General features: G+C 36.9%; 1 long non-coding RNA gene across 1 annotated transcript; it reads left to right on the plus strand.

Annotated features, from left to right (window-relative positions):
* The first annotated feature begins 6,896 nt into the window (after nucleotides 1–6,896).
* Nucleotides 6,897–11,580, plus strand: LOC131238585 (uncharacterized). The gene is made up of 3 exons (XR_009167949.1): nucleotides 6,897–7,495; nucleotides 9,810–11,260; nucleotides 11,457–11,580. It is a non-coding gene; the product is annotated as an uncharacterized LOC131238585 (long non-coding RNA).
* Nucleotides 11,581–26,122: the final 14,542 nt, after the last annotated feature.

Raw genomic sequence — 26,122 nt, forward strand, 5'->3', positions numbered from 1 at the left:
CAGTACTGACATCATTGATGGAGAGGTTATCAAATTATCATTAGGGCAAGTGTTTGATATGTGATCCGGTTGGCCATAATGATAGCAATGGTCAGGTCTTGGCCGATCATAGGGGTTCGAGATCTTGCTCAGACCAGTAGCACTGGTTACACCCCTTTGAGGCCTAACTTGCTAACTTCTTGGTTTGCAGGTGTAGGAGGTTGAGTGCACCCCATACAGGTTCTTTCCCTTTGACTTGTGAAGCTCCGTAGGAAGGTCCTGCCACGACGACCCTAGTGATAGGATAAGTCCGTGTATTAGGAGCCTTCAAGCTAAACTTCTACTTGGGTAGCCAACTTGATTGCGTCATTCATCTTCCACATGGGTTACATCTGAACCTAATCCTGGATCGCAACACGCAACCTACCATTGAATCGGACAACTTATTGTAGTTTAATTTTGACTAAATCATTCTGTGCCGCCTAGTGGTAGAATTCTTCTACATAATCTCTCATTGACTGACTACCCTGGCGACAATTTTAGTATTGTTGGAACAATACCCGATCCTAGTCACTAGGGAGGAATCGCGTGCACAGCAACTGTTTCATCAACTACCATGTGCGGATTGGTGCTTTCATATGTCTCGTCCGTGCAAGCTAAAGTTAATCCCACCAAGCTGAATCTTCACTCTTTAACTTGTAGGTAACAAGCTTAACCTTCTTCGCTTCAAGAATTTTCATATAGTTGAAGAATCATTCAACCTTAGAAAGCCAATCGAGGAAATCCTCATTGTGAAGTTGGCCATTGAAGCTAAAAAGATTGACTCGTATCTTGAATTCTTGATCTGCTCGATCGTCGCCTTGTCCAGCATATTGGAGGATCATGTCTTCGACTTCCTTGACGATGGATCCCTCCTCCTTAGGATTGATCCTATGGTACACTGCTGGCATCGATTTGTGATTTGTGCAATTACGATCCAACGCCTATCGGGGCGGATCACTACCATGAACACGGAACTGCCCTATGGCATTCTTCATGCATTCAATGGCAGTTGTAGCCGCTACATGACTTGTCGATTCTCTTGCTACATCACGTCGAAAGCTGTCATTGTTAAAGATAAATTTTCTGGAGTACCATCCATGGGAATATTGCCCGACTTGTCGCTAGAAGCTATAAATCCAAGGAGAAAGTCTCCCTCTAATACCAACTGACTCAGGGAAGGACGTGATGAAGTCGATCACCGCCTTCCTCAAGGGATAACTACTCTGAATCCACAAAGCTCTCTAGACTCCTCACAGAGCTTTCTCGAATTTACAAGGGATAAATTAGAAATAATTTCTAATAAATTCAAAATAAATTAATTGATGAATAAAAACAAAATTATAATCCTTTAAATAATAAGCTCAAACTTAGTATGGAGTTTTCGACTCAAACTCTCTAAAAACATGACTTACTATAAATAGTGAACTTGCTATTTATAAACTGTCACCATTCCTACTAGACATCATTGTTTTTGTCGAAAATAGTAAGTGCCCAATTTAGCCTAACCATGTTGTTTTCCTAACTTTTCTAAGTCCTTTTCATGTTGAGCACGACTCTTACAACTCAAGGAATTAGAAGTTATATGACAGCTAAAACTTACATTTTACAGTAAAGATAAAAATAAAATGGACTTTTAACCATAGATCTGATGGAATCTCACAAATCAAGAGTGGGCAACCTGGCATACAGGGTTGGTTAGCTAAAGTAGCTTCTCATACCCCAAAATCATACATGATATGTCCAAAAATTTATTCTAGTTTGTGAGATTCGATTGTTTTAAGGTTGTACGGTCCTAATCATTTCCAATTTCGATCGGGCCTTCTCTGGTCCATCTTTGCCATGAAAGTGTCTGCGACCCGCTCTACATCAGTTTGCAATATCATAGCTCACCCGTCACCTACTGAATGGACCACATTAATCTTTTGGCAGTAACATATATATGAGGAGTCCACCTAATTAGTCGGTGTCTCAGATGTTATACATGTATTCCATATGTGGTGGGGAAGCCCATTGCGTCCGGCAACGCCTGGACAATAATCCGTCCAGGCAGGGGATCTGTGGGGTTCACTGTGATGTATGGTTTCATCCACTCCGTCCAACCATCTTTCCAGATCATTTTAAGCTGTTATATAATAAATGAGGCAGATCTAAAAGTGAAGTGGATCATACCATAAAAACCAGTGGGAACAATAACGCCCACCATTGAAATCATTATAGAGCTACCATGATGTTTATTTATCATCCAACCTATTAATAAGTTCTTAGATAAATGAAAAACACAACTACTTAAGCAGCTCTCAAAAAGTTTGTAACGGGCAGAAGCTTGAATTTGTCTATTTTTAGGCTCGTTCCCTAAAATAATTTGAAAAATGTACCTATAACATGGATAAAAATCAATACATCACGGTGGGGCCCACAGAGTCCGCAAGGACACGGATTGCCTACTGATGCTGTGACTATCCAGTAGCTCCACCATGATGTATTTTTTTATCAGCGCCATCCATCACTTTTATTCATATTATTTTAGGTCACGAGGTCAAAGAAGAAATAGATCCAAATCTCATCTGGACCATACTACATGAAACAATGGTGATCGAACCCTTACCATTAAAATTTCGTTTCATCCAGGTTTTTGTGTCCTAATCAATAGCTTGGATGTGAAATTAAAAATAAAAAAAATAAAAAAACATTGGGCTTAGGAAGTTTTTAATGGTGTGCGTTCAATCACAATTGTTTGTGAGATGGTCCACTTGAGATTTGTACCTGTCTCATTTTTTGGCCTCATGCCTGAAAATGATATTTTAAAATAGATGGTGTGATGTGGTACACTAGAGATTTGTACATGTCTCATTTTTTTGGCCTCGTGCCTTAAAATAATCTCTAAAGATAGATAGGCGTAGTGGATAAAGCATGTACATCGTGGTGGGGCTTACACAGCACTGTCCAGTAGCCACCTCCTACTGGGAGCATCAGTAGGCAATCCGCCTCCGGGACGTAATCCGCTTCCATGAGGTGGAGTGTGCAATAGCTGACATGTAGCTGACTTGTACACGTGCATGCGAGAGAGGATTATGTGATATCCCGATCTACCCATGTGGGTGGGCCCCCTGACTCTGAGGCTCACAGTGATTTATGTGCCTTAAATCCACACCGTCCAACCATTTTGAAAGTTCAATTTAAGCCATAATTCCAAAAAAGGAGTTAACTCAAATCTTAGGTGGACGACACCAGTGTAATAGTGGTGACTGAATCCCCACCATTAAAAACTTCATGGATTCCACCGGAATGTTTATTTTCAATACAACTTCTTATAAGATCACAAACACCTAGAAGAAGGGATCGCACAGATATCATCTCGATCCAAAGCTTGTGTGGTGCACAATAAGTTTTAACGGTCAATCACCATGTTTCCTATACTATAGTCCATTTAGGTTTGGAACTTTTTCGTTTTTTCTACCATGCCCTAAAATGAGCTTTCCAAATGGTTGGACGGTGCAGATTTAAGACACATGCATCACTATAAGCCCACCATGAGGGGTGCCACCTACCTCAGTGGATGGGGGTCTCACCATATGAGAAAATTAATTAAAATAACTCCTAATTATCACATAATAAATGCACTGATCTTAGCGTCTGATGCCATTATTTATTTGTTCTTTTAGGCCTTCTTTTTTTTTTTTTTTTTTTTTTTTTGCATTTTTGGAAGACGAAAAAGCCTCTCTGTCAGTTGTCCCTTTATACGGCAGTAGCTTTTCACAGAAGTCGAGAGGGTCTTTTGAGGATGGCGGTGTGGGCCCACTAAATCAACGATTGGGGCCATCCCTCAGCCAATCTCAACCATTCACTTTATTCAGAAAGTTGTGAATCCATATTAGGATCATTTAAAAATTTCTTATGGAGTTGTTTGTGGCCCACAACTACATTAACATTATGAGTTACTTCCGAACTGTTTCTTTTGATGTGGTCCATCCGTGATAAGTTTTTCCCTCAAACTTAGGAAGATTGCATGAAATTAAAGCTGATTTCATGTGGATGATTTGGATCTAGTACAAGATGATCTAGTGGGCCTGACACAAGATGTGGGATGGGTTTAATAGGTAAGTCCCTAGCATGAGAAGTCCATTTAACATTTTCTTTCTCTTTCTTCTTCATTTTTTTCACGGGAGGGGACCATTTGGTCATTAGATCCATTGCTACATCTGTAGGACCCTCTCCAGTGAGCTTTCGATGTCATTCCCCTCCATTATGATGAACTTTTAAGTGCTTTAAAAAAAGTTTTTGTCCACACTCTCTGACCTAGAACGTATGATGGCCAAACATAGCTTTAAGTTAGGATAATAGTGGCGTTTATGTGTTTTTTAGGGTATCAGTGATGATATTTTGTGAAAGGGAGGAGGGTGTGTTAGTACCCATTAGTAGACAGCCCACCCCAGGCTAATAGGCTGATGGAGTTTAAACCAGTGGATGGTCAACTAAAACCCCAATCCCAAACCATAAACTTAACTCAGTCAACCTAATCCTCAACCCTGGGAACCTAAAACCCTATAACCTTGAGTTAGCTTGACGAGTCAACTCACCTACTCAACTCGCTGAGTCAACTCATCCTGTCAACCTACTCAGTCTAACAATCCAATCAGCTCACCAAGTTAAGCCTAGAACTAAGACTAAACCAAAGCCCAAAAGTAAGCCCAATTGGAGTATCATGTAAAACCTTAATGCAAACCTTCCTAGCAGATCCTTCACACGAGTGAGGGAGGCTTCCTGCGAAAGCAGGGACTCTAAGTAGGTATCAGTGGCAGGCAACTTGCCGCCCATCACATGACACTTCTCATCTTTGGGGTAGCGTCCCTCGAGCATGCGTGATCTCCCTTTTCCAGACCTTAAGTGTTCGGTTGAGGTGTATTTACTCCGATGCCCGTCTCCTTACCCAAAATTATCCTTTTATCACCTCATCCAACATATGAGATGATGCCATGTGGCAATCTCCAATCCTAACCTTTTAACTACCTTTTACTCATGTACTTTGTGAAAAGGAGAGCTTACGATGTCCTAGAGGGGGGTACAAAGATCTCAATTGCTTGAGTATTGAAACTTCTATTCTAAATAATTCGTAGGACAACCTTATTTCACGAATATCTTTAAAATCAAAACTTCAAACTTACAGGAGTAAATTAAAGAATTATAACATTCGCCACACGACTAAAATTAAATACATCCAATCCATAAAAAAAATAAAATAAGGCATTCACCACATGGCACAAAGCATTATAGTGGTTTGGTGCTTTAAAAACAGCTACACCTACTCCACTCCCAAAATTACTACCCTTATAATTTTGGCTTTTACTATGAAAAGGTTTTCACATGGTCACCTTAATAACCTGATACAATTCCTTATGATTTTCACACGCTATCATAATAAAAACCTAAACTGAGATTTACCAGGCTATCTCAAAGAAAACCTTAACTGATATTTTCACAGGAGATCTTAGAAAAATCTAAAAAGAGTTTTAGAAGGTATACTTATCTTCACCATAGAAGATGGAGCAGAAGGACCTCTTGCTTGAATGTAGATGGTTCCGTGTTTAATCAGATAGAAAAGATCTAGGGTTCTATTGATTTTAATTACGTTAAACCAAAAAGCTACATAATTCAATTCTCTTAGATTTCAAATAAGAGTATAATTTACTCTCTTAGATTTAACCTTGAAAGATCTGAGACTAAAAGGAATTGAAAAAACTATTTAAATAAATTATAAGTACTGTCCAATAGCTTGCTAATAACTTGAGCTTCTCTCTCTGTTGCAGAAGAATTTTGATAATTAACTTGTGTAATTCGAAATGAGAGAATAACTCAATTTATAGGCAAAGAAGTTAGAACTTCGGTTAGCTTGAGATAGGCTTCGACTAGCCTAAGTTCAATGGAATTCGGATTGCGTAGGGTAAGAATTATCGAAAATTCAACTGGCCAAATAGCACAATTCGGCTAGCCGAATTTGACCTTCGGCTGGCCGAATTCCCCCAAATTTCAAAAGTCAAAGCTGCTAGAATTTGACTTCAACTTTCTCAGGTTGGCTGAATTTCAAGTTCGGGCTAGCCAAATTTTTTTAAAAAAGTTGTTATTTGGTTCGTGCTTGAAGTTAGGCTGGCTAAGCAAGCTTAGGCTTGTCGAATTCCAGGCAAAAACGAGTGAAAAAAACTTGTAATTAAATAATTTTGAATGCACCTAGTCCTAAGGTCTTTCTAGGGTTTTATACCACTTGGGATATATTAAATATCTGATTCTCTTTGGCTTGAACTTAGTCTCAGACTTCATATTGAATTTGAGCTCGATCTTGTTCTCGGACTTCATCTTGAATATCAGACTTTTTTTAGCTTGATCTTTTCTTGAACATAGACTGATCTTGAGCTTGATCTTCTCTTGAATAAAAACTGATCTTGAGCTTGATCTTCTTTTGAACATAGACCGATCTTTGAAGATCTACTTTAAGGTAGTTTTGTCTTAGGAATTTGACAACCTAAGTGTGCTCAATATCCTAGCACTTACAATCTTCCCCTTTGTCAATTTTGTGACAAACAATACAAAAAAAAATGGGCAAAGGCTACGAACTATAAGGATCTTTTGCTACGGATTTAAACCGTAGCTACAATACTACGGTTTTAATCCGTAGCTGAAAGCTTCTACCCCACCTTTAGAGCTAGATAGACCTGTGAAGCCCAATTTATCTAAGCCGTCCATCCATTTTGAAACCTCATTACTGACATAAACCTAAAAAATGAGGCAAATCGAAGGCTCAAGTGGACCACATCGTAGGAAACAATGTACATTAAGTGCCTGTCGTTGATTTGTGGTGTGGTCCACTTGGGCTTTTGATCTACCTTATTTTTGGTATTATGCCCTAAAAATAACTCGTAAAATGCATGGATGGCATGGATAAACCACATACATCATGATGGGCCACACGGAGTGCCTGCTAGCACCGTCCGTCTCCAACTTCATCTCGTGCACAAAAGAGAGATGCCCGCACCCAAAAAAATAGCCCCCCACGCCCAAATCAGAGAAACCCTAACCTTCGAATGCCCTCTCTCTCACGCCTCTTCCTCCCTCTCAATCTCTTTCTCACGCCTTTTCCTCCATCTCAATCTCTCTCAGCCTCTTCCTGCCTCTCAATCTCTCTCCCGCCTCTCCCTTTCTCTCCAATACCAGTAACAACCCTTGCTTCCTATTACGTCCATCTATCTTTAATTTTTTTTCTTTGATTTTTTCTTTTTCTCTTCTCATTTTAGGTTTTTTGATGCCCTAATCAATTTCTTTTTCTCTTCTCATTTCAGGTTTTCTGATGCCCTATTAACGACCTTATTTTTGTACATAGAGAAGCAGAGACAAGCATTACGCTTATCCAATTTCAACAACCTCTAATCGAATCCCATGGGATTTCTATGTATTTTTCTAGAAAGAGCCTTGAAATTTTCACAAGGTATGAGATTTCATCGATTCTGATTACTATCTCTCTTCATTTCTTCAATCTTAGATCCATTTTGTGATATTTCTCTTCAGATTTGCTTATGTGATTTGATTAGTTGTTGGTATTTCATTCATTTTTGTTTTTTTTTTTTCTTGAATTTTGTTGAGATGGTTAGCTTTGGATTCTCAATTGAATAAACTTCCCTAGATCTGTTCATTTGATTGGGCTTTCCCTTCTGATTCTTCTGATATATATTTTTTTCTAGATTTTTCTTCTCCTTTTATGAATGTGTGTTTTGTTGGATTTGGAGAGATGGGTGTCTCTGGATTTATTTATTTATTTATTATTATTTTAGATTTTAGGGAATTGATGCTTTCCATTAACATGAGGGCCATTTCTTAACTTAGAAAGCTATAACATGTTGTTGTCTTATCGTTCATATATTGCATGTCGGTGTTTCTCTGAACATATGTATGTAATGCAACTGGTCATAAATCGACCTTCAGTTAAATTTGTGCAGCAAGTGATAGATGAAGATGGCTCTATCAAAGACTCTGTGGTGTGTTCTCTACCAGAGTATAGAACTGAATTACAATCCATTTAGTTCAAGGTTGTTGCAGCTTCATCTTCCCATGAATCAATACATTTTTTTTATTTTTCTATTTTAGGTTCTGCTTATTCAAAGTAAGTTCTTTCAACAAGTACTGTATCAATTTAAAAAAATCTTACTCCACAACATGTTTTCTTCTTCTTTTGTTGGTCCTAATAAAATTTGAAGATCTCGTTGAACTTTAATCAAGCTTTTAGGTGTCTAGTAGAAAATGAATTACCATCTTTAAATTGAGTTGACTCAGCAAGTTCTCCAAGTAAACATTTTTAAATGCTTAATTCAAATAAGTTTTATGAAGTGCCATCACCTTCTCACATGTGCCAAACATGCAAGGTGATTGGCATTGTTGATCAACTGGGTCATTACATGATGTATTTTAGTCCAAAAGTTGGTGGTTGTACATCATTCATTATATAAGTTGCAGTTCCTTTCTCATTGATATGTTTCAGAGCTAAGAAATAACCATATATAGATCATTAAGAAGTTGCTAAGATGAAATATGTAGTAGTTTTGCCTATCCAAACTACAGAAAAGGATTGATTTGTCCAAAGAGGTAACCATTTCCAAGTATTTACTCGTTAGTCAATCAACTTAAAGAGCTTTCTTTAGTTGTAGATATAAAGCTTGTTTGGTTGCAATTATGTTATGGCATGGCTTTTGTATAAGTTGCATTCCAGATTAGTTTCATTTAAGATGTGTTTGGAGATGTGCCACACATGAACGAAAACAATGGATGAGCTAAAAATATTAGCAATTTTTCTAGAACTTTTATTTGTTTGTGTGCATGTGTGGCCTACATGATATTCAATCAGCCTGTCAACAGAACTGTCTACACGGGTCTCAATGGATACATGACTCAGATAGTATTATGTATGTGTGTAGGCATTCTCCATCTTTCCAAGACCTTGACACTTCATCTTTCCATATCATCCCAACAGTCATCTAGAAAAGTAGCAGAGAATGCTATTCGGCTTCCTCATGTAGATGAGTGAGTAAACATGGCGGTTATGGCAATGAATCGGGCTGTCACTGCTGCTAGAGTTGCTGCAATCAACTTTTGCTTGACTTCTATTTGGTGTGGGTTGCATGATGAGTGAAATCAGGTGTCCTTCTTGAGTGGAACACGTTCCATTTTTAAGTGCTACCTGCAGTCTATGGTGTGGGTCGCATGATGGTTCGGGTCTTTCCAGGCCTAGATCTTCAACACCCAGACCAAAAATACAATCAGCAGGAGTGATTTCTAGATATTACCTATAATTAGAAATATTAATGCTTAATTCTCAACAATCAGTTTGCAGTTTGGAGCCCATGGAATCAATCTTGTGGTCTTCAATTTCATTGGTGTTTACTTGTTTATTAGTCTTTAGGGTGAGAATGAGTCATGATATCTTTAAATGTTTTTGCTGCAGAGGCTGCTGATTTTCTATATTTTTCTTTTGTTTCTGCCTGGTCTGGAATGACATTGTTAACTCTTATTGCACAAAATCACTAATAAATTGTCCTCTTTTTCCTTTCTATGCATGCTTTCTCTATTCGATTCAAGGTTGTTGTAGATATTAGTCTTTTCTTTGTTGTTTACTTTTTGAAGATGATGTAGTTGATTGTCTGATAGTATTAGGTTTTGATTCTAGTATTAGATATTTACTTTCTTGATTATATGGTTCATGCAATTGAATGGCTTCTCTATATCTTTTTTTTCTTTTTTCTTTTTGGCAGGGTGTATTGGAGAGCAGAACCTGGAGATAAGAAGTTGAAACTGAATTAAGGTACATGGTTGATCAAGGCACATTGACTAAGATGAACCCATTTCTTGAAGATGCATTTAATTCATCATGCGAAGGAATCGTGGTAAAATCTCTATATATTGATGTTGGGTACATGGCATCAAAGCGCATAGAAACATGGTTAAAGGTATTTTAGTTTGATACCAGATTCAAGAATCTTTAGAAACTAAATAATGGTGTTATTTGCAATGGTAATCTCTTAAATTCTAATACAAGATTTCCCATTTAGGTGAAATGGGATTATTTGGATGGTTTGAATGACACTCTTGATTTAGTCCCTATTGGTGCTTGTCATGGAAATGGGAGAAAGGCAGGATGGTATGGATCTGAGAACCATTTTAGTTGATTCTCTCTCATCATGACTCCCGCCACTCTCTTCCATTCCTAAGATGCTGATTTTTAGGGTTTCTATATATATGTTTCCTTATCATTTTAGATGGTTTGATTGATGGATTTGTTCATTTTCTAGTCTGGTGCTATTTTGATGTACCTCCTTCAGTCCACTCAATGTGGAAAGGGGTTTCTGAATTTTCAAAACAAAATTCCTTTGATCTTTTGATGATGTGTACTCCTCGTAATAGCTTTGTGCTTTACTTGAAAAGAAACAGAAATATGGTTTGTAGATGGGTCCTTGTAAGAATATAAAGGATTCTGGTTCTGTTTCTTACTCCCACTAGAGTTAGCTGTATATTGTAATCTGTAGGACAATATGTTCAGGAACTCTAAATTGACCATTGCATATAGGCAATCATTTAACTAGTTGCATTACTTTCAACTTTTTTGTTTCTCCGTTTAATAGTTTTTGACAATAGTAAAGGTGTACAGTGTTTAATGTAAAATACTGAACAACAGAACTCGGCACCACTGCCAAAGAAAGTGTACATATGTCCTCCATGCTGTCCGTCAGGTGTGCACTGTGCTGCCTCATCTATTCAGAAACCAAATATTGGGTCAGTCCAAAACTCCAGTAGGCCATTCCATAAGGAAGAGTAGAGATGGAATGCATAGCGTTAGTTGTAAATGGGCCCACCCAATCTATTCATATGATTCTTCTCACCAAGATGAAGGTACTCTCCAAAAATCACAATATTATGAAAATCAGGTGGATCCCATCACGTGAATTTACAGGTTTTAGGCAGGTTTTACACTCTTGCAATGGTGAGACTCACCTGAGTTTTGTCGACTTCTGGTGAAAAGTTGTGAAATGATCAGCATAATTCTGTTTATTTGGTTTAGAATAGACGGAAGCGTGAAATTAGGATTTCCTTAGTTGTAGGAGCAACGGCATCGCTATGGGCCATCTTTGCACAACCTTACCAATATGGTGCTTTCAATTCGGTTGTTTCTTCTTCTTTCGTGGAGGCATTTCAAGGCAAGAAAATTGTGAGGTATCTTTCTTCACTTGAATTTAACTTTGTAAAGATAGAATCTTAGATCTTGAATTTTCTTTATGGTCTTCAAATTCTTTATTAGGGTCAGAGTTTTAAAACACTGGTTTCAACCTCTCTGACCGGTTTCTAGCAATTGTTTTAATTTGTTTCTAGGATGTTGATATTGTAGTTATTTGACTACATTGTAGGTTCCATGAATTGGCAAAGTTTGATGAGAAAAAGTGAAGCTGCCGCAGGCGTCTATCTGATCACAATGCACAATGTTACAAGCTGATTGCATGAAGGATTGTAATTAATTCATTATTGAATGAATGAGTGATTGTAATTGAATGAATGAATGTAATTTGAATGAATGAATGATTATGCAAGTGGTGATTGAATGAATGAATGATTATATATATATTTTTAAATATAGGAAATAGCTATGGATATTGACTGTAACTGGTAATCTAACAACCGTAGCTGTTATTAAATTCGGCATATTGCTACGGATCCAGCACTACTTTTAGCTACAAATACTATCTGTAGCTGTACGTACTTTTTGCTACAGAAATAGTTTCTATGGATTATATCTGTAGCTATTATAATCTATGGCTACGGATCAAATCTGTAGTCATAGGTTTTGTACCTATTGTTATGGCACCTACGACTATGGTCGTGCTACGGACTAAAACCGTAGCCATAGGTCTTTAGCTACGGATTTTATCCATAGCCTTTGCCCAGTTTTCTGGTAGTGAAAACACTTAATATTACAAATATGCAATCATACACATCTTTATAAATGTTGAAAGTCTTTGTAACTCGTACTCTTCAATTCACCAACTGATGATGCTCAACTGGCACTCCCCCTGTGAAATAGACATGTAGCATTCCATACACATAACATCCATGCATTCATTCCATACATTCTCTCCTACATTTTCATTTACTCTCCCCCATACTATATAGCATTGCATATTGCTACCATCTCTCTTCCCCTTTTTGTCACAATTTGACAAAGGAATAATAGAAGAAATAAGATGAATAGGAGCATGTAGTAAGATAATAAGGGTAACCATAGGAAATCTCCAACCATATGAAAAAAAGGTAAGCATATGAAATCTTCAATAAAAAGGCAAGTTTTAGTAAAAGCATCTAAAGTACCAAGACAAACATAAAATAAGTTTTAAGTGCAAAACCAGCATAAGCCTGAAAAATAAAGAAAATCTAGCTTTATCCGACCCAAAGGAAGAAGGAGCAGGCATCGAGGGATCATTTAGCTGAAAACTCTGGTTGATGCGATGGAAGTACTTTTTCATATACTTCATAGTAGACTTTTGGGTTTGGGCCAATGAAGCCTGCAATACAAGTAAAGACTCCACTTTCTCCTCCAGTATAGAAAGTCTCTCATCAAACTGAGAGGGATTGTAACGCCCCGAAAATCGGGGGTCAAGCAGAAGCTCAACTCCTGAGTTTCAATGCATCACTTATGCAACATAGATAATAATGTTTAAATGTTGTTCATATTAGTGCATTAAACATGAGTAGGATTATATACTAAAACAACATATCATACTCTAGAGATAATTAATTTAAGCAAGCGGAAGATTGAGATAGGTATATAATGTATAGAAGTGTTTCTCAATCCTCAGATTATGAGTATGTTACCAGGCTGAATATATACATGTGTTATTCCAAAATTTATAAAATACAAAATGTAAATGTCCAACTAATCCTTATAGTCCTTGTAATCCCATTGATCAGTACATGGTCTACATAGACCCGCCTGATAGCTGAACGTAGGAGAATTCTTCCTCCTCGTCTATGAAATCCCAATCAGCAGCATACACATCGTCGCCACCTGCCTCTACAACATATTATGGTTGGTGTTTTAAAACACCATCCCAGAGTGGGAGTGAGTGATCAACTCAGTGGTACTATAAGGCGAAGGTTAACATGCTATCAATTCAGTCAAGCAGTAATGATAAAGCAATACAACAAACCTTTCCTAACTACTCTAGTTAATGCAAAGATGATATGTGGTAATGATGCATGCCCTCGCCTACACTCCCTCAGCGACACCATCTCATGGTCACACATGCTACTCCTACTGTACCTTCATCACTAAAGCACATGCAGTGCAGTGTATGTATGTGTTAGCTGAGTTCTTAATTAGGTTTATTCATACAGCAGATTCAGGAAGCTAAGGTACCTCCCTTTATATTATTTACCCAAACAATGATCCATATAGGGTCATCAATCTTGGTTAATCACATACAATAAGCAATTTATAGGGCAACATCACCCCTAATTTGAAAGCAGTGGATAGGTAAGTTCGCGAGTTTACACTCGAGGTCACTACGAGAGGCTCGTCACCATCCACGTAGGCTTATTTTATACTCGAGATCACTTCGAGAGGCTTGTCACCTAATCGTAGGCCGATAACTCGAATACAGTGTCTCATATCATCGTATTCAACTCATGAGTTTGGGTTGCTCACTGGTCACTGCGGGGAGGCTCGTCACCCCAGCGTAGGTTGGCAGCTTAACCACGGTGTACTATACCACTATGTCCAGCTCATGAGTCTTAGCGGATCATGGTACCAAGGTTAAATAGGCTTTACGTTGGTAAGTGGTACCTTAGATTCAAGCAGTAGCGTCCATACATGGTAAACACACATTAGGCTAATCGGGTTACTTGATAAGTTCGATTGGTATGAGCGCACACTAAATTAACCAACATGGAGTGCATACACACTCCTCGTAGCCTAACCACTGTCGATAATCACCGTATGACTCAGATTCATCGAACGTATCCACTGTGGCGAAACTAGTTTGGCCACTTGATTAGAAACTGTTACCGATTGCCTGAACTACGTATTAGTCCCAATCATACTCAAATACAATAGGCATTCATATGTGATAGTTAAAACAATATTTAATAACCAATTCAAAAACAATTCTCACTCGGGCATTTTAACAACCATATTTCACATGTTATCATACATAGGCATTTCATCCATAAATCACGTAGTAGCAAGATAGGTTGCATGAAGGAAACTGTAATTATAAATAAGGTAATTGAGAATCATATCTCAACACCCTCATAAAATACATTTCAACGGGCAATTTCTCATTTAGAAATTTTATCAAATGCTTAGACTACACATTTCAACATACATGTAATAAATTAGCTATAACATATATTATGGTAAATCCTTTCACAAAGGAGTTGTCATATGTACAACAAACATGAATTCTAGATTAATATTCCTGGGAAGCATAAATCATAATTTCCTATTCATTCAAACATTTCAACAAATATATGGAATGCATTTTAATATACAACCTAGTTTACACATACATGATATATCGAAAACGCCGTAACTAAGATCATATGGCAACAATTAAGTCAGACATAAATCATCGCTAACATTAAAAGCCTTGAAAACTATAACCTAAATGTTTATAGTCCGCACCTTTCATCGGTTTGCTCATTATGAACTCAGTTCGTACACTACGCTTCCGTCTACAGCACAATGGCTACCTAAATCATGAAATAGGTTAACTATTTCATCATTTTCTCTATTTGGATTTCTAAAATGAGATTAGGGTTAGGATTTCTTACCCAAATCGAAGTCAGAATTGACGGTGTAGTGACGGTGGGGTGGCGATTCGCCGTGCGGAGTCGTGGGAAAGGATCCCAACAACGATCTCCCTATCTCACTCTCTTCTCCTCACTCTTTCCTCCTCTTTTCTCTCTTCTCTCTCCTAGGGTTAGGGAAAATCGTCTGGAATGAGAGAGGGGTGGGTTAAGGGCATTATATAGGCCCAAAGTTGATGTCAATGGCCCCAGGGCCATGGTATACTTAGGTTATAGCCAAAAGGCAGCTGTTTAGGGCTAACAGAGCTTATCTGGAGGTCCATTGCTCGCATACGGTCTGAAGAAAGTTTCATGACAATGGATCTATGCCAGGTTAAGATTTCGGTCTGATCGGATTAGTGGATCGATCATGGAGGACCTGTTTCAGTTCAACGGTCATCGTCACTCGATCAGGGCCACAAGTATACCAATGGGTGTAGGGAAATTTCCCTAATCTAAGGGTGTAGTTGGCTCAGAATCTGATAGTCTGAAACCTTAAATTTGGCCTACAAGCGAACGGCCCAATTTACTTAAGTTTGAGTTCATTTTCTAAAGATATTTGCGTTTCTCACACACTTCGCTCCAGGATTAAGTTGTGTGTTTCTCGATACTATTTGGATTTGATTCCCGCAATGGTTGTCAAGACCAGTATGGTAGTCTTTACCTTATAGTTTTGTGGTAATTGAACTTTCGACGCGCGGTCCAGGTCCGATACAAAGTTTCAATGTGATCTCGTGAGCAACTGGGTTTTAATATTGCTACTAGGTTTTTAGGTAATGTTGAACTAGCGACTCTAATGGTTTTGGGTCTTGCAGTTCATATAAAAAGTGGTTCGAACTAATTCTCTGATTTAAATTAGTTTAGTACTTAATTAAACTTCACCTAAATTCTAAAGAATTTGGTCCTTAGTGATTTCTGCCTGAGGTGGTACTCGGTTCTTTGTACGGATTTTTTCGAGACGTTACAGGGATGATAGTCGGAATTAGCTGAATCATCTGAATCATCCAACTCATTAAAAATATCCTCCATGGTTGTCTACGTAGCTAGTTGTGGTTCCTCTTCGTCTTCATTTTGTCCAGGAAGAGGAGTGAGGTTCATCATATTCAAATTTGAGTTGTTAATTAGGAGTTTGGATTCCAGTGCCTCATATGTCAAAATTTGAACAATGTAGTGAAATGCAATGCAAGTCATGAGATGAACAAAGGGAATTGAACCTTGCCTGGGATGCAAGTGAAACTGAATATTGACGAAACAGATTAAGGAAGGCAGACAGACATGAATACCTTATACAACGGAGTGAAATACTCTAAGCATGAAGGGAGTAAGTCAATATTATTCCCAGCTCGAGGATATATGTTAGACGTAAAAGTCCTATATAATACGCGGTATTTTGGGAGCATTTGGTTTGCGTGAAGGGCATTACTTGATCGCCATTCAACATTGAAGCGACATAATTTATGAGTGATGGTTTGTTTTTCAAAGTTCGACATCTTCTCTGACAATGTGGGGATTGGTATACCATCATCCACACAAACTATATCCATCAATGCAAAAATAACATGCGGCATTATTGTGAATGTTTCTTTAACAAATTTAACTAAGAATGTCAAATTCTCAAGTGAAACATCACATATGGATGCATACATGCCCTTCACTATGGACCGGTAAGCCATTCCACCCGAACTCAAGATGCGTTCCCATCCAACCTCGGAGAGAATCGGAACAAGACCAAACCTAGCAATATGGTCTAAGTTGATAGATTTTTCTATGATTATGTCTCTTGTATGAAAGTCCCAAACATAATCTGGATCATCCTCTAGTGTTCGTAGGGTCTGTACACCAAGAGGAGTCAATCTAGAAGATGAATGGACATGATTCTTGCGAGCCATTTTCTTAGTTCTATGCTCCATATCAGATTGTACAAGAAAAATATCAAAGAAAAGAAAAAGAAAAAGAGTAGATTAGATTTGAATCAAAACCCACAACAAAAAGGTTTCAAATGATGAAAAATCTAGTCAAATATAGTTATCTAGCATGAGACCACTAAATACTAGAAGGAATTTGAAAATAAATCATTTACAAGTGAGTTTGGAAGATGGGTTGGTTGAATGGGGCACCGGCTAGCTGAAGAAGAAGATGTAGAATGAAATGAATTTGAGGATTTTCTCTTTTTTGAGTTAAATCCGCGCGATCTTCGGCTAGCTCAAGCCCGTGCTTGGCTGGTCGAAAAATTTCAAAAATTTTAATTTCTGATTTTAAATTTTTATTAAAATTTTATTTTCAATTCATGCATTTAAAAAATAAACATAAACATAAATGCATAAAATGAAATAAAGTAATTATATGATGACACATAATCCAATATCATGCTTTAAATTTAAAATTTTAACTTTATCAAGCAGCTTAGTCAGTATATCTGTAAGCTGCTTCTCAGTTTGAATGTATTTCAGCATGATAGATTTGTCTTCAACTAATTCTCGAATATAATGATATTGTATGTTGATATGCTTCGTACGGGAATGTAGAATTGGATTTTTTTATATTAATTGCACTTGAATTATCGCTATATAAAGTCATCGTATCTTTTGTAATTCCATAGTCAGCTAGAATTCTTTTCATCCATATTAGCTGAGTACAAGCATTTTCTACTACAATATATTCAGCTTCAGTAGTAGAGAGTGTAAGTGCTATAGTTTATATCCCTGTCTGTTGTCAAATTTATGGTGCCAAAATCACTGTTATATATAACTTGCATAAGTGAAGCTCTCTCAAGGATCAACATTCATGAACAAGCTAAGCTCACAACAAGCAAAGCTCACAAGTACAAGAATCAATCTTGAATGAAAGAACTGCTCACAAGACAAGACTCAAGCTGCAAGACTTCAAGAAGAGTACAAGGCAGTTTGTAAAGAACTCAAGACACTTTCAAGATTGAGCTACATCAAGATTTCAACTACATCAACACTTGAAGGCTCATACTTCAAGGTCACTTGTTCCTAATGTTTCAATGTCCTCACTTCATAGTTGAGGTTTGACTGACCTTAGGTTGACCTTAGAAGTAGGTCATTCTGGATACATAAATCAAATGTTTATTTTACATTAGTTTGGTCTGTTCTTCGACTAGTCCTAGGCCTTCTTCGACTAGTCCTAGAGTTGCTTCGACCAGTTTAAGAAATTCCTCGATCAGTCATGAGTTTGTTACAAATTTCGGATAAAATCTGTTAGGCTTCGACTAATCCAGGAATCTGTTCGACCAGTCGTAGGAACAGTGTCGACTGCATCTACGACCAGTCAAAAATCTTCGACTCGAAATCCAGCGAGGTTTTACAGGTTCTTCGACCAGTCGAAGGAGATCTTCGACCAGTCGTAGGTGACCTACGACCAGTCGAAGGAGACCTTCGACCAGTCGTAAAACGGTCAGAGCTTATCCCGCCGGATCTTTCAAATATCTGTTATTGCTTCGACTAGTCGAAGAGCTCCCTAGACCAGTCGAAGACGCAATCTGCTCACCTATAAATAGTGCACGAATCTCAGAAGAAATTATTGAATTAATTAATCCATTCAAGCCAATCTTCGTCGAACTTCTAAGAGATAATTCTGTGCTCCATCTAAGCTAAGTGTGCTTATTTAATATTCTCTTTCCTTAGCTTTATTTAATTGATTTTGTTTCTGTTATTCCAATCTAATTTGATAAGAGGAATTGTTATTCCCTTTCTTTAGAATCAAAATCAATTAAGGCAAGCCCTATTTGGTTTAATTTAAAATCTATTAGAATTAGAACCATTGTAATTGAGTACTGGACATTGAACTTGGACATTTAATCATCTACTCTGATTTGGTTCTACCGGGCTGCTACAACGAAGGAGATAATCAAGTATTTTACATTTAATTATAAATTCCTTTCTGTTTTGGTTTCTTTCAAGATTTGCCAGAAAAATCTTGTTGTATTGGTTATCTGAGGAGAGCCAGGAAAACTCAAAAGTGGTTTTTTTTTTTAATTGTGTAAGCCCACGGACAAAGACACAATTGTAAAGGTTTTGGGTGAACCTTGGAAAACCTATTTTGTTAGTGAACGCTAATATCCCCTGTGTGAGGATATTAGGAGTGGAGTAGCATTCTGTGTGGCTGTTGTTTAACAGTTGGTGAACACACAGGCGAACCATTATAATCCCTTGTATTGTGGTTGAATGATTTATACTTCTGATCTTTAATTATTCTTTTGTGGGATGTATGTATGGTGGTGAATGTTGTAATAGTTTAGAATTTATTTTCTGCTATTCCTTTATCAGCTTGATATTTAATTTCTTTTAAAAGTTGTTCTAGCAAGGTTGCCCTGCCATTTTTATGGTGTATGGCTGTCCCTAGAACAATACATTTGTGATTACAATTTATTTCAATACAGTTTGTATTTATTTCTGTATTCCTCTTTGGTTTGAGATTTGATACAAAGATCTTTCTAGAAATAAGGTTGTCCTACCATAAACTCTGGTTTTTGGTGTAAGGTTGTCCTTAGAACAACATTTGTATCAACCTCTCATGATCTGAATTTTGAGGTTATTTAACTTTCTTGCATTGTAATTTATTTTGGCTATCATATTCTTTTTAATTCCGCTGTTATAAGTTTTATTTGGCATTGTCCTATTCACCCCCCCCTCTAGGACATATAGCTAGGCCTTTTCAAGTGGTATCAGAGCCTAATAGCTCTTTTTTATTCTTGGATTTAATTCCTGAGCTAATGATTTAAGCTATTTAAGATGTCAAATTTTGATAGCCTTTCAGTCACTAGGCCTTCACCCTTTGATGGCTCCAACTATGCCTATTGGAAAGCCAAAATGAGGATCTTCCTCAAATCAATGGATGAAAATGTGTGGCAAGCCACAGTGACTGAATGGAATCCTCCTATCATGGAATTTACTGGGGTTGATGGTTCAAAATCTATGAAAGTCACACCATATTACCAATGGACCACTCTTCAGAAAAGTGAGAGTAGTGCAAATGCTAAAGCACTAAATGCAATTACTTACGCACTATCACTGGATGAGTTCAAAAGAATCATTTCCTGTGATACTGCAAAGCAAGCTTGGGATATATTAGAAATGACACACGAGGGTACTGCAATTGTCAAAAAATCTAAGTCCAACTCCTCACAACTAAATTTGAAGAAATTCATATGGAGGAAAATGAAATGTTTATGGACTTTTACACTAGATTGAATGACATTGTAAACTCAATGTGGGGTCTTGGCGATAAAATCCCAGAAAGTAAAGTGTGTGCAAAAATATTATGCTCACTTCCTGAACGGTTCAATTCTAAAGTAACCGCAATCCAGGAACTTCGTGATATGGATAATATTAGGGTAGAAGAACTAGTTGGTTCTCTACAAACCTACGAGTTAAACTTTAAAGCTCCTAAAGGTAAATCTATCGCACTAAAATCTTCTAAATGTAATTCAGAAGAAAATTCTGATTCAGAAGATGATATGGCTCTTTTAGCTAAGAAATTTTACAAGATTTTCAAAAGCAAGAAAAGGGTTGATTTTCAAAAATCAAATGATAAAAAGAAGTTTAGACCCAAATCTCGAAAATCTTTGAAAGATAGTCAATGTTACAACTGTCAAGAATATGGGCACTTAGCAAATAGATGTCCTAAAAGGGACAAACCTAAGAAGAAGGGTATGTTGGCTACATGGGATGAATCATCTGATTCTGAAGGTTCTTCTGAATCAGAAGATTCTGAAACTGAGTTGGGCAATGAGGTTAAAGCTTTTATGACTCTAGCCAAATTCACATTTTCAGATAATGATTCAACAAGTGAAGAAAATCTGATAGTGAATGTGAAAATGAAGATGATCTTCAAGACGCTTACAATGCCCTATATAAGGAAAGTTGTAAAATTGCTGTCAAACTTAAACTTCAAAAAGAAAAGTTTTCTAAACTCAAAAATTGTTTTGAATCACTTGTCTTAGAAAAATCACAAATTTCAGATTGTTTTGAAAAATCAAAATGCGATTTAGAATTCAAAAACTCCCTAATTATTGATTTAAAATCTGAAATTGAGAAACTTAAAACTAAAGTATCTTCTCTTCTGAGTCTAAAGGACACATGGAAATATGCCCAAGGTGATCCAAAGTTAGAAAAACTGTTATCCGGATCTAGAAAATGTGGCGATCGATCTGGGTTGGGCTATGATAAAAATCTACCTACTAAACAAAAGTATACTCCTTCTATGTTTGTTAAAGGAGAGTCCTCAAACTCAAAAGGGAAAAGTACTTATCATGATTTTTCTAGAAATTCAAAAACTTTTCAAAAACTTAGAAGCAGCCATGTCAACTTTAATCAGAAACGAAATCCACTAGCTGAAAAGATAGTTAATTTACTCAAGGAGCTCTTAAAATCTAACTCCATAGGTCATTCCTACAAATATACACAAAAGAAGACCAACTATGTTCCTAAACCCAAAACAGTTATGAAATGGGTTCCTAAAGTTACCTGCTTGGTTGCTCACACTTCTTTCAAAGCAACAAGTTATTCAAAGTGGTACCTCGACAGTGGATGTTCCAGGCATATGACAGGTGACAAAGCTTTATTCACGGATTTGAAAGATATGACTGATGGTTCAGTCACATTTGGTGATGGTAGCAACTGCAAGATTATAGGCCAAGGTACGGTTCAACTTTTTAATCTTCCTATATTTAAAAATGTTTTATATGTTGAAGGCTTTAAACATAACTTGCTTAGTATATCTCAAATATGTGATAATAACCATAATGTTCAGTTTTCTAATCAAAGCTGTGAGATACTAAACAATAAGGGTTCTGTAATATTAATTGGACGTAGAACGTCTGAAAATTGCTATGTTATTAGCGAATCCAGCTCATCTAATTAAACATGCTACATGGTCCATACAGACGAGACTGATTTATGGCACAAACGTCTTGGACATGTACATTATCAAAATTTATATAGATTGAGCAAACAAGAACTTATAAGAGGTTTACCCAAACTTCAGAAATTAGATAAAATATGTGGTGAGTGCCAGATAGGCAAACAAACAAGAAACTCACACAAAAAGGTGATTTCAAATACCACATCAAGACCACTCGAACTTCTCCACATGGATCTAATAGGACCTACCAGAACAAAAAGTCGTGGTGGGAAAAAGTATATCCTGATAATAGTTGATGATTTTACCAGATTCACTTGGGTAGTCTTCTTAAGGGATAAATCTGAAACCCTTGAAGAAGTAAGAAAAGTTTTCAAAAGGATTCAAACTAAAAAATCTTCTCAAATCAGTAAAATTCGTAGTGATCATGGATCTGAATTTGAGAATAGGAATTTTGAGAAGTTCTGTACCGACCAAGGAATATTACATGAATTCTCTGCTCCCAAAACTCCACAACAAAATGGAATTGTAGAAAGAAAGAATAGGGTGCTTCAAGAAATGGCTAATGTCATGTTGAATAGCATGAAGCTCTCTAAAAATCTTTGGGCTGAAGCAGTGAACATGACTTGCTATATTATTAACCAGTCGAAGGTGACCTACGACTTGTCGAAGGAGACCTTCGACCAGTCGTAGAACGGTCAAAGCTTATCACGCCTCGATCAGTCGAAGTGCTATATTTTACGTGATCGTGAAAATTTGGAAAAATTCGATACGAAGAGTGATGAAGGTATTTTTCTAGGATATTCCTTAAATAGTCGAGCTTATAGGGTTCTGAACAAAAGGAATGACGTGATTCAAGAATCCATTAATGTTGTGATTGATGATCACTTAAATACGCCAATTTCTAATTCAGATAATGATGAAGTACTAATCATTGATAAACCTGATACTTCATCGAATTAGACTGATTCTGAGTTGAGGACTGTTAAAGATCATCCAACCACACAAATTCTTGGAAACCCTCTCACCGGTGTTCGCACCCATAGACAACTTGAGGATATATGTAATTATGTATGTTTTACATCCCAAATAGAACCATCTAATGTAAAAGAAGATCTTGCTGATGAGAACTGGATTGTTGCGATACAAGAAGAACTCAACCAATTCGTAAGAAATGATGTTTGGTATCTTGTACCAAGACCTAAAGGTAAACACATCATTGGAACAAAATGAATTTTCAAAAATAAGTCTGACGAGTGTGGAAATATAATTAGAAATAAGGCTAGACTAGTGGTACAAGGTTATACTCAAATTGAAGGGATTGATTTCGATGAAACTTTTGCACCAGTAGCACGTCTTGAATCTATCAGACTATTTATATCCATTGCATATTTTAGAAAGATAAAGATCTATCAGATGGATGTGAAAAGTGCTTTTCTAAATGGCGATTTACATGAAGAAGTCTATGTTGAACAGCTAATGGGTTTTGAAGATTCCAAAAATATTGATTATGTATATCGACTTAAAAAAGCACTTTATGGATTAAAACAAGCACCTAGGGCATGGTATGAGAAACTAACGAAATTTCTTTTAAGTCATAATTTTCAAATGGGATCTATTGATAAAACTCTGTTTGTTAAAAAACATAATGATCATATCTTAATGGTACAGATTTATGTTGATGATATCATTTATGGATCAACTTGTACTGATTTGACTACTGAGTTTGCAGATTTGATGAAATCACAGTTCGAAGTGAGCATGGTTGGGGAATTGACTTATTTCCTTGGATTGCAAGTAAAGCAACAACCTGAAGGAATATTCATTTCTCAATCTAAATATGCTTTGAATCTAATCAAGAGATTTGGATTTGAGAATGGCAAGAATTTCGATACTCCTATGAGTACTACCCTGAAACTCTCAAAAGACTCTAATGGTAAAAATGTTGACTCGAAACTTTATCGGAATATGATTGGTAGTTTGTTATATTTAACTGCTAGTAGACCTGATATTTCTCTAAGTGTTGGTATTTGCGCAAGATATCAATCTGATCCAAAAGAATCTCACTTGATTGCTGTCAAGCGAATTATTAGATATGTCGCAAGTAGTGTAAATCTCGGTCTTTGGTATCCTCTTGAGACCAGTGTCCAATTAGCTGGGTACTCGGATGCTGACTGGGCTGGTAATCTAGATTATAGAAAATCAACCAGTGGTAGTTGTTTTTACATTGAAAATTGTCTAGTTTCCTGGTTTAGTAAGAAACAAAATTCTATATCACTTTCAACAGCTGAAGCTGAGTATATCGCAGCTGGTAATGCATGTACACAGCTTGTTTGGATGCAACGAATGCTAAGTGATTATGGAATTAAACAGGATTCTATGTTATTACAATGTGATAATTCCAGTGCGATAAATATTTTAAAAAATTTTATTTAGCATTCTCGTACTAAGTACATTGACATTAGATTTCATTATATAAGGGAATTAGTAGAAGAAAAAGTTATATCTCTAGAATATATTCCTACCGAAGATCAACAAGCTGACATTTTCACAAAACCTCTCGATAAAAGCAGGTTCAAAAAGATGAAATTTGATCTTGGCATGTGCATTTTAAATTGATTATTTATGCCTACTTGTATTATAGTGAATATATTTGCTAGATTGAATTTCAATTTTTGTATAATTTGCAAGAAATATGAATTTTTGGGCATTCTTCGACCTGTCGACCTACGATCGGTCGTAGATATCCACGACCAGTCGTAGAACTCGTGAATCACTTAAAATTGGGGATTTTTGCTTTCTTCCTCATTTCGGTTTTCTTCTCTAAGGAGCTGAGCTTCGACTTGTCGAACCCATCTTTCATGTTCTTCAAGGTTAGTGTTCCAAATCACTTTTTTCTTACAGATTTGTGTCTAGATTGTTTTCTTTTCAAGCTTTAAGCTTTCTATTTTGCATTTCATTGGGATTTGGGGTTTGGATTTTAAAAAATCTGTGTTGAGTAAACCCACTTCTCAATCCTTTGCAACTTCTTAATTCCTTGATATCCTTGTTGCAAATGGCTTCTAGAGGTAGAAAAACTACTTCCCGTGGTCCTTCTTCTTCCTCTAGATCGACCGTTATCACTAACCATCATCTTCTTGTTCCCAATGATGATCCATCCTATGTTAGGGACATTAGATTACGTAATGTTATTGTTGAACATCCTGTTGATGTTAATCATATTGCACCTTTTGACATCCTTCCTATACTTGAAGCTGTAGGTTGGGTTAACTTATTACATTGGGGTGGGCCTGCATACCGGTCCATTGCCCAATCCATGTTTACATGTATTAGTGCTTTCTCACAAGATAATTTAACTTTTAAAATATCTACTAGAGAAGGGCCTTTTGACGTTGATCGTCATTTAATTTCAGCCCTTATGGACATTCCTGTGAATGATGAGGGTATTCCTATCCATAACTTAACTGATAAACCCTCAATGTCTGAAAAACGCATGCTCACTGGAGACTTGTGCAACATGGATGTTCAATGGACTCAAAAAGGGAATGCACTTCCCACAAGGTATTTGTTACCCAAGTACAGAATTCTCCACAAAATCTTTGTGTCTAATCTATATCCTCGTTCGGATAATAAATCTGACTTGACTTCGTTTATGGTTCGTGTTATCCATGCTATTTCCAATGGTACTCAGATTTGTTTACCATCCTTAATCTGTCATTTCATTCTTCAGTTAGACTCCATCCTGGTCATAGTGACATTCCTTTTGCCTATTTAATGACTGTATTGGCTACACATATGTTAGTCGATATGCCGGTTGATGAGGCACCAATCCATCATCTGATCTTCAACGATACTAATATCAATAAGATGAAGCTGGATTTACTTCCTTAACAAGATGGTGGTGGTGGTGGTGGTCATGAAGAAGCTGGTGATGACATTAATATGGATGACATTTTTGAGGAACTGGATTCTGACTCAACAAATGATCCAGATTTTGAACCATCTAATGTTGATGCTCATCTAAGTGCATTAGAGGATAAAGTTGAGAATATAAATGTAAAGATGGAAACCATGTCTGTTGCTCATGATTTACAATTCAAGTACATGCGCAAATATCTTAGGTGATTGAACAACGGCATGCACCAACTTGATCCCTCTATTCCTGCTCCGTCATCTAGTTCTGGTTCTGACTAGTTTATATGAGACTTCTGATCTGTAATAACTTTATAACTTAGCACTTGGTTGACTGATTTTGAGTTGGATACTATCTATGTTTTATGCTGGATATTTATTCTATATGCAGCTATGCTGAGTATCTCTATCTCTGTTTTACTATTCTCTTATAACTCCT

The sequence above is a fragment of the Magnolia sinica genome, chromosome 3 (genome assembly GCF_029962835.1).
Source record: "Magnolia sinica isolate HGM2019 chromosome 3, MsV1, whole genome shotgun sequence".
NCBI classification, from domain to species: domain Eukaryota; kingdom Viridiplantae; phylum Streptophyta; class Magnoliopsida; order Magnoliales; family Magnoliaceae; genus Magnolia; species Magnolia sinica.